This window comes from Sus scrofa, chromosome 10, assembly GCF_054392235.1.
Source record: "Sus scrofa isolate SSC_HxYL_T2T_F1_AM1 chromosome 10, Sscrofa_HxYL_maternal_Yorkshire_Landrace_v2.0, whole genome shotgun sequence".
NCBI lineage: Eukaryota > Metazoa > Chordata > Mammalia > Artiodactyla > Suidae > Sus > Sus scrofa.
In genome coordinates this window covers 32,064,362-32,073,512 of record NC_139392.1, presented here as the reverse complement: position 1 = coordinate 32,073,512, position 9,151 = coordinate 32,064,362, and the positions used below count along the sequence as shown (strand labels likewise).

General features: G+C 37.5%; 1 pseudogene; it reads left to right on the top strand.

Annotated features, from left to right (window-relative positions):
* The first annotated feature begins 1,904 nt into the window (after positions 1 to 1,904).
* LOC110259054 (inter-alpha-trypsin inhibitor heavy chain H5-like) overlaps positions 1,905 to 9,151 on the top strand; it is a 92,496-nt pseudogene continuing 85,249 nt past the window's right edge.

Here is a 9,151-nt window from a genome sequence, read left to right as displayed (position 1 = left end):
ATAGGAGAATTCTACCAAACATACAAAGAAGAATTTATACCCGTTCTCCTTAAACTTTTCCAAAAGGTTGAAGAAGAAGGAACACCCCCAAAGGCATTCTATGAAGCCACCATCACCCTAATACCAAAAACGGACAAAGATACTACCAAAAAAAGAAAATTATAGGCCAATGCCTTTGATGAATATAGACGCAAAAATGCTCAACAAAATTTTAGACAATTGAATCCAACAACATACAAAAAAGATCATACACCACGACCAAGTGGGATTCATCCCAGGTGCACAAGGATGGTTCAACTTATGCAAATCAATCAATGTCATATACCACATTAACGAAAGAAAAGTCAAACCACATGGTCATTTCCATAGATGCAGAAAAAGCATTTGACAAAGTCCAACATACATTCATGATAAAAACTCACGTCAAACTGGGTATACAGGGCACATACCTTAACTTAATAAAAATCATTTTTGACAAACCTACAGCAAATATAATACTTAGTAGAAAAAAGCTGAAAGCCTTCCCATTAAAATCTGAAACAAGACAAGGATGCCCACTCTCACCACGTTTATGCAGCATAGTATTGGAAGTCCTAGCCGCAACGACCCCACAAACAAAAGATATAAAAGATATCCAAATTGGAAGAGAAGAGGTAAAATTGTCACTGTATGCAGATGACAAGATACTACATACAGAAAACCCTAAGGACTCCACACAAAAACTACCTGAAGTGGTCAACAAATTCAGCAAATTAGCAGGGCACAAGATAAACATTTGGAAATCAGTTGCATTTCTATATACTAACAATGAAATATTAGAAAAGGAATATGGAAATACAATACCTTTTAAAATTGCGGCCAAAAAAATCCACTACCTAGAAATAAACCTGACCAAGGAGGTTAAAGACTTTTATGCTGAGAACAATAAAATATTAACCAAGGGAATTAAAAAGGATTCAAAGGAATGGAGAAATATTCCATGCTCCTGGGTTGGAAGAATCAATATCATAAAAATGGCCACTCTACCCAATGAAATCTACAGATTCAGTGTAATCTCTATGAAATTACCCATGACATTTTTCATAGAACTATAACAAGTAATCCAAAAATTTATATGTAAACATAAAAACCCCAAACTTCCAAGGCAATCCTGAAGAACAAAAACCAAGCAGGAGGCATAACTCTCCCAGACTTCAGTTAATATTACAAAGCTGCAGTAATTAAGACAGTATGTTACTGATACCAAAACAGACATACAGACCAAAGGAACAGAATAGAGAACCCAGAAATAAACCCAGACACCTTCCATCAGTTAATCTCCCACAAAGGAGGCAAGAACATAAAATGGGAAAAAAAATGACAATCTTTGCAGTAATTGGTGCTGGGAAAACCGGACAGTGCCATGTAAATCAATGAAACTGGAACATACACCCTCAAGTCATGGGCAAAAATAAAGTCAAAATGCAGTAAAGATTTAAAGGTAAGACAAGACACCATCAAACTCCTATTAATTCCCTGCACAAATCTATGTGCTGGCTATAACCAAACCTGGCCCTAGAGTGAGGTCCAGACTGTTCCTCAGGGCGTTGCTACATTACTGGAGGCACTTGCTAGTCTCCTATCTTGCAGTTGGCTGCTGGAGCTGCAGGAAGGTCCCTGACTCAACGCAGGAAGACATAGCCCCCAGCCGGAAGCCGGAGGGGTGGGAATCCTACTACCAAGGCAAGTCAGGTAGAATTTCCACTCTAGAGAATGAGAACTGATGCTTGTGGGCGTGGCTGTGGGCAGAGGGATATGTCCCCTGCGCTGGGCTCCTGAGAGGCAGGGGACTAGCAGGAGGCCTAGGAGCTGGGCTGAAGGAGAGCAAAGGTGAACTGTTGAAAACATGCGGACCTGCGGAGACCATGAGGAGCTGCCCTTCCAGTGATTTCCCCCTGCCCACCCTACCCCCTCTGGAGGGCGTGCTGAGGAGAGAGGAGAGTGTGCCCTGGAGAGCCCTGCCTCAGCTTCAGGCCAACTTTAAGGTAAGTTTTAACCAAACCAAATTGGGGCCTGACTGCGGTGGCAGAGGGGTAAATGGCAGGCTCCTTACAAATGCCCGGCTGAGCCAGAACCCTCTGTGCGTGTGGGAGGGGCAACATGCTGCCCCATGGTGACAGGTTTTCGGCTCCATGGGGCCTTGCTTCTGCCCAGCCCTGGATAGTAGACCTCCGGAGCTCTGGAAATGGGATGGAAAGAAAGTGCAGGTTTGTATTGCTATTAACTTTCCTCTTAGAATGGCTTTTGCTGTATCCCATAGGTTTTGGAGTGTCATATCTTTTCTGTCATTTACTTCTAGGTATTTTTTAATTTCCTCTTTGATTTCTTCAGTGATCTATTAGTTGTTTACTAGGATGTTTATTCTCCATGTTTTTGTGGTTTTTGCAGTTTTTTTGTTGTTGATTTCCAGTCATGTAGCATTGTGGTCAGAAAAGGGGCTTGATATGATTTCAATTTTCTTTTACTATTATTATTATTTTTAATAGTTATTTCCCTCATACAATTTTTTTTCTACTGTACAGCATGGTGACCCAGTTGCACACACATGTACACATTCTATTTTCCCACACTATCATGCTCCCTCACTAAGTGACTAGACATATTTCCCAGTGCTACACAGCAGGATCTCGTTGCTAATCCATTCCAAAGGCAATAGTCTGCAACTTCTAACCCCAAGCTCACCAACCACCCAACTCCCTCCCCCTCCCCCTTGGCAATCACAAGTCTATTCTGCAAGTCCATGATTTTCTTTTCTGTGGAAGTGTTCATTTTTGCCATTTATTAGATTCCAGATACAAGTGATATCATATGGTATTTGTCTTTCTCTTTCTGACTTCCTTCACTCAGTATAAGAGTTCCATCCATGTTGCTGCAAATGGCATTATTTCATTCTTTTTTTTTTTTTGCGTGGTTTGAAACTCTTTTCTCCCATTATGTAAATTGTCTTTTTTTTCTTTTTGGTTTCTTTTGCTGTGCCAAAGCTTGTCAGTTTGATTAGGTCCCTTTGGTTTATTTTTGCTCTTATTTCTGTTGCCTTGGGAGAATGACCTGAGAAAATATTCTTAAGGTTAATGTCAGAGAATGTTTACCTATGTTCTCTGCTATAGGAGTTTGATGGTGTGTTGTCTTATATTTAAGTCTTTCAGCCAATTTGAGTTTATTTTCATGCGTAGTGTGATGGTGTGCTCTAGTTTCATTGATTTGCATGCAGCTGTCCAGGTTTCCCAGCAATGCTTGCAGAAAAGTCTGTCTTTTTCCCATTTTATGTTCTTGCCTACTGTGTCAAAGATTAATTGACCATAGGTGTCTGGGTTTATTTCTTTATTCTCTATTATGTTCCATTGGTCTGTCTGTCAGTATTGGTACCAGTACCACACTGTCTTGATGACCTGGGCTTTGTAATATTGCCTGAAATCTGGGAGAGTTATGCTTCCTGCTTGGTTTTGTTCTTCAGATTGCTTTAGTAATTGTGGGTCTTTTGTGGTTCCGTATAAATTTTTGGATTGTTTGCCCTAGTTCTCTGAAAAATGTCATTTGTAATTCAATAGGGATTGCATTGAATCTGTAGATTGCTCTGGGTAGTATGTCCATTTTTACAATATTATTTTTCCAACCCATGGTCATGGAATATCTTTCCATTTCTTTACATCTTCTTTAATTTCCTTGATTAATGTTTTATAGTTCTTGGCATATATGTCCTTTACTTCCTTGGTCAGGTGTATTCCCAGGTGTTTGATTTTTGGGGCTGCAATTTTAAAAGGTATTGTATTTTTGTATTCATTTTCTAATATTTCATTGTTAGTATACAAAAATGTGGCTGAATGTTAATCTTATAGCGTGCTACTTTGCTGAATTTGTTGATTAGTTCAAGTAGTTTATGGGTTGAGTCCTTAGGGATTTCTATATATAGTAACATGTCATCTGCATACAGTGAGATTTTTATCTCTTCTATTCCTATTTGGATGCCTTTTATTTCTCTTGTCTGATTGCTGTGGTAGAACTTCTAGTACTGTGGTGAATAACAGTGGTGAGAGTTGGCATCCTTGTCTTGTTTCAGATTTTAGTGGGAAGGCTTTTCTCCATTGAGTATTATATTTGCTGTGGATTTGTCATCATTGGCTTATGTTATATTAAAGTATTTTCCCTCTATACCTACTTTGGAAAGAGTTTTTATCATGAATGAATATTGGACTTTTGTCAAATGCTTTCTTTGCATCTCTTGAGATGATCACGTGGATTTGACTTTTCTTTTTTTTTCATGTAGTGTATGACATTGATTGATTTGCATATGTTGAAGCATCCTCATGCACCTGGGATGAATCCCACCTGGTTGTTGGTGTATGATCTTTTTTATCTTGTTGAATTCGGATAGCTAAAATTTTGTTGAGAATTTTTGCATCTATAGTCATCAAAGATATTGGCCTATAGTTTTCTTTTTTGATGTTATCTTTTTATGGTTTTGGAATTATGGTGATGGTGGCATCCTTGAATGTCTTTGGGAGTGATCTTCTTCTTCAACCTTTAAAAATGTTTAAGGAGGATGGGTATAAGTTTCTCATTGTATGTTTGGTAGAATTCACCTGTGAAGCCATCTGGTACTGGACTTTTATTTGTAGGGAGTGTATTTATGACATATTCAATTTCATTTCTAGTGGTTGGCCTGTTCATTTGATCTATTTCTTCTCGATTCAGTTTTGGCAGGCTGTAAGTCTCCAGAAAGTTGTCCATTTCTTCTAGGTTGGCAAACTTGTTGGCCTATAGTTTTTCATAGTATTCTCTCATGGATTTTTGTATTTCTGTACTATCCGTTGTGACTTCTCCTTTTTCATTTCTGATTTTGTTGATTTGGGTTTTTTCTCTCCTCTTCTTTTCTAGCAAGAGATTTGTCAATTTTGATTATATTTTCAAAGAACCAGCTCTAGGTTTGATTGATTTTTTTCAATTGTTTCTTTTTAATATTTATTTTATTGATTTCCCCTTTGATCTTTATGATTTGCTTCCATCTGCTGATTTTAGGTTTTGTTTGTTCTTTTTCTCATTCATTTAGTTGGTGGGTTAAGTTGTTAATTTGAGATTCTTTTTTTTCTTTTTTGTGGAAGGCCTGTATTGCTATGAATTTCCCTCTGAGTACTGCTTTTGCAAAATCCCATAGATTTTGAGTGGATGTGCCTTCATTATCATTTGTCTCAAAGTATTTTTTAATTTCCTTCTTGATTTCTTCATTGACCCATTGATTTTTTAGTAGCATGTTGTTTAGTCTCCATGTAGTAAGTTTTTTTCTCACTTCTTTTCCTGTGGTTGATTTCTACTTTCATGCCATTATGAAAGAAAGAAAATACTTGAAATAATTTCTATACTCTTAAATTTGTTGAGGTCAGCTTTGTGCCCCAGTATGTGATCAGTTTTTGAGAATGTTCCATGTGCACTTGAAAAGAATGTCTATTCTGAATTTTTTTCGATGTAATGTCCTGAAAATGTCAATTAAGTCTTACTTTTCCATTGCGCCCTTTAGGATCTCTGATGCCTTATTGATTTTCTGTCTAGAGGATCTGTTCATTGATGTGATTGGAGCATTAAAATCTCCTACTATGATTGTATTCCCATCAATTTCTCCTTTTATGTATGTTAGTATTTGTTGTAGGTATCTGGGTTCTCCTATATTAGGGGCATATATATTGATGATTGCAATATCCTCTTCTTGATGGGTCCTTTAACCATTAAATAGTGTCCTTCTTTGTCTTTATGGCCTTCGTTTTAAAGTCTGTTTTGTCTGATATGAGTATTGCAACTCCTGCTTCTCTGTCTTGTGCATTGGCATAAAATGTCTTTTCCCATCCCCTTACTTTCAATCTATATGTGTCCTTTGCTCCAAGGTGAGTCTCTTGGAGGCAGCAGATTGAAGCTTTTTACTTTTTTATCCAATCTGCCTCTCTGTCTTTTGATTGGAGCATTCAGTCCACTGACATTTAAGGTGATTATTGATATATATGAATTTATTGCCACTTTAAACCTTGTTTTCCAGTGGATTCTATGTTTCTCTTTTCTTCTTTTATTTTATGCTTGAATACTTTTCATTTTTTGTGAATATAATGTTTGGTTTTAATTTGTGGTTGCCCTGTTCTTTGAAATACATTAAGCCCTTCCTTTATCTGCTTGCTTTTCCTGATAGTCATATAGGCTCAGACACATCATTAAAAATTAGATACTCATGTTGCAACAGAAGAAAGGGTGGGGGAAAATGTAATTGTAATGTATACATGTAGGGATAACCTGACCCCCTTGCTGTACAGTGGGAAAATTTTAAAAAATATATTAAAAAAAGAATAAAACCCAAAAATAAATAAATAAATAAAATTTTTTAAAAATCTATATTTTCTTATGTTCTTTCCCCACATTGTATGATTTTGATGTCTTTTTTTTTAAACATCTTCATATTTAGATCTGTATGCTGGCTTATTTAAGTGATTGCTCGCCAATTGTCATTTCCTCCATCCTAATTCTTCTTTTCTCTTTTATTCCTCTCTCTCTCTTTTTTTTTTAATTTAGAGAAAGCTTTTCAGTATTTCTTTTAGAGTGGGTTTCATATTGCTGTACTCTTTTAGCTTTTTATTGTTGGATAAATTTTTTATTTCCCCTTTTAATTTAAATGATATTCTTGCTGGATAGAGTATTCTAGGTTGAAATTTTTTTCTTCCATCTCTTTACATATATCTTGCCACTCCCTTCTGGACTGTAGTGTTTCTGTAGAGAAATCAGGTGATAGCCTTATTGGGGTTCCCTTATAATTAATGCTTTACTTTTCTTTTGCTGCCATTAGAATCCTCTCTTTATCTTTAACTTTTACCATTTTTTAAAATAATGTGTCTTGATGTGGGCCTGTTTGGGTTCAGCTTGTTTGGGGTCTTCTGTGCTTCCTGTATCTTGATATCAGTATGCTTTAGATTTGGAAAATTTTCAGTCATAATTTTTTCAAATATATTTTCAATCCCCTTTTCTACTTCTTTTCCTTCTGGATTTCCTATTATGTGTAGATTGGCCCACTTTATATTATCCCATAGGTCTCTTATATTGCCTTCATGTTTTTTCATTTGGTTTTCTGTCTGTTCTCCTGATTGGGTGATTTACAGTATTTTACTTTCCACATCGCTGATTCATTCCTCTGCATTATTCATTCTGATCTTTATTGCCTTAAGTTCAGTTTGTATCTCTGTAAATGAATTTTCTAGTTTTTCTTGGATCCTCCTTATATTTTCTAGATCCTTTCTAACAGAATCTGTATTATTGTTAATATCCTCTGTTAATCCTTCAGTATTTTCACTAGCTCCCTTTTGAACTCCACGTCTGTCAGAATGCAGAGGTCTGTTTCATTGTTTCTGCTTTAGGAAAATTCTCACGTTCCTTTAACTGGAAATGTTTTCTGTGCTTCTTCATCTTGCTTGTGTTTTTCTTTTTCTGTGAGTTCAGGGAAGCCAAACTGTAGTCTTCTAAGGCTACTTCTATGCAGGAATTCCCCTTTGTATTTCTTGGGGGCTTACTATTTATTTTTGGTGTAGGAATTTGGATATTTTCGGTCTCTTTCTTTGGTGTGAGCAGGCTGTTGTTTCCAGGGTGCTCAGTGTGATTTCAGGGAGGAGGAGGCAATGGGTAGTCAGTGCCTGGTCATTGGGCTCTCAATAGCAGCAAGGACCTGCAGGAAGGTGGCACAGGCTACTCCTAGTTGCAGGGCCCTTGAAAGTGGTAATAAGCTCTAGGCAAATCTTCAAGGTGGCCAGAGCATTTGTCAATAGCATCAGCAGGGTGTGTGAATTCCCAGGGGAGTGAGAGCAACAACAGCTTGTGTTTGATCACAGTGCCCTCCTCTGAGGTGATTAGAATCATAGGTGGTGCCTGTTCATGGACCCCTATTGGGAGCAGGCCATGACCACCTCTAGAGTCAGTGACAACTGCAGTGATTTGTTCCTGCCACCTGTAGGCCATGCATGAATCAACCCGTCTCACTTAGCCCACATATGAGGTATTGTAAAGGGTGATCCTAGTGCAGGATCCTCTGGAGCCTGGGTCTCAGCACCAGCCTCCGCCCAAGTATTTCAGGCTGTGGTGTCTGGGCTGGTGGTTCAGATGATCTGTGTGGCTCTCACTCTGCTTTGCTGTACTCAATCCAGCTGCTGCGTTTTTCTTGGCAACTTTGAGGTCCCTCAGCTCTCACTCTGCTTTACTGTTTTCAGTCCAGCTGCTACACTTTTCTCAGCAACTTAGAGGTCCCACTGACTCAGCCAATCTTTTGTCAGTTAGGTGGCTACCCAGGAGGTAGGTTCCTTTTCTCCTTCACAGCTTGCTCTTTGGAATGCTATTATTATGTTATTTTCAATTTGTCCTTTTAAGGTTGTTAGCAGTTGCCTTATATATTGTGGTGAACCTATGTTCGGTGTATAGATATTTAAAATTGTTACATCTTCTTGGATTGATCCTTTGATCATTAGGTAGTGACCTTCCTTGTCCCTTAAAATATTCTTCATTTTAAAGTCTATGTTGTCTGATATGAGTATTGCTACTCCAGCTTTCTTTTGATTCCCGTTTGCATGGAATATTTTCTTCCATCCTCTCACTTTCAATTTGTACGTGTCCCTAGACGTGAAGTGGGTCTCTTGAAGACAGCATATATGTGGATCCTGTTTTTGTATCCATTCAGCCAGTCTGTGTCTCTTGGTTGGGGTGTTTAGTCCATGAACATTTAAGGTAATTATTGATAATTATGTTCTTATTGCCATTTTATTAATTACTTTGGATTAGTTTTTGTTAGTCTTTTTTCTTCCTTCTCTTGTTCTCTCCTCTTGTGATTTGATGACTATTTTTAATGTTGTATTTGAGTTGATTTTTCTTATTTGTTTATGTATCAATTGTAGATTTTTGGTTTGCAGTTATTCTGAAGTTTTGATATAAGAGTCTATATGTCTACAATATATGTTCCCTCCTCTTGTGGTTTGATGACTATTTTTAATATTGTATTAAGTTGTTGGTCTCTTAATTGCAAGTGCATCTCCAGTGTCCTGCATTTGTACCCTCCTTTTCTCACGATTTCTGATTTTGGCGGCATAATTGTACATGGATGATT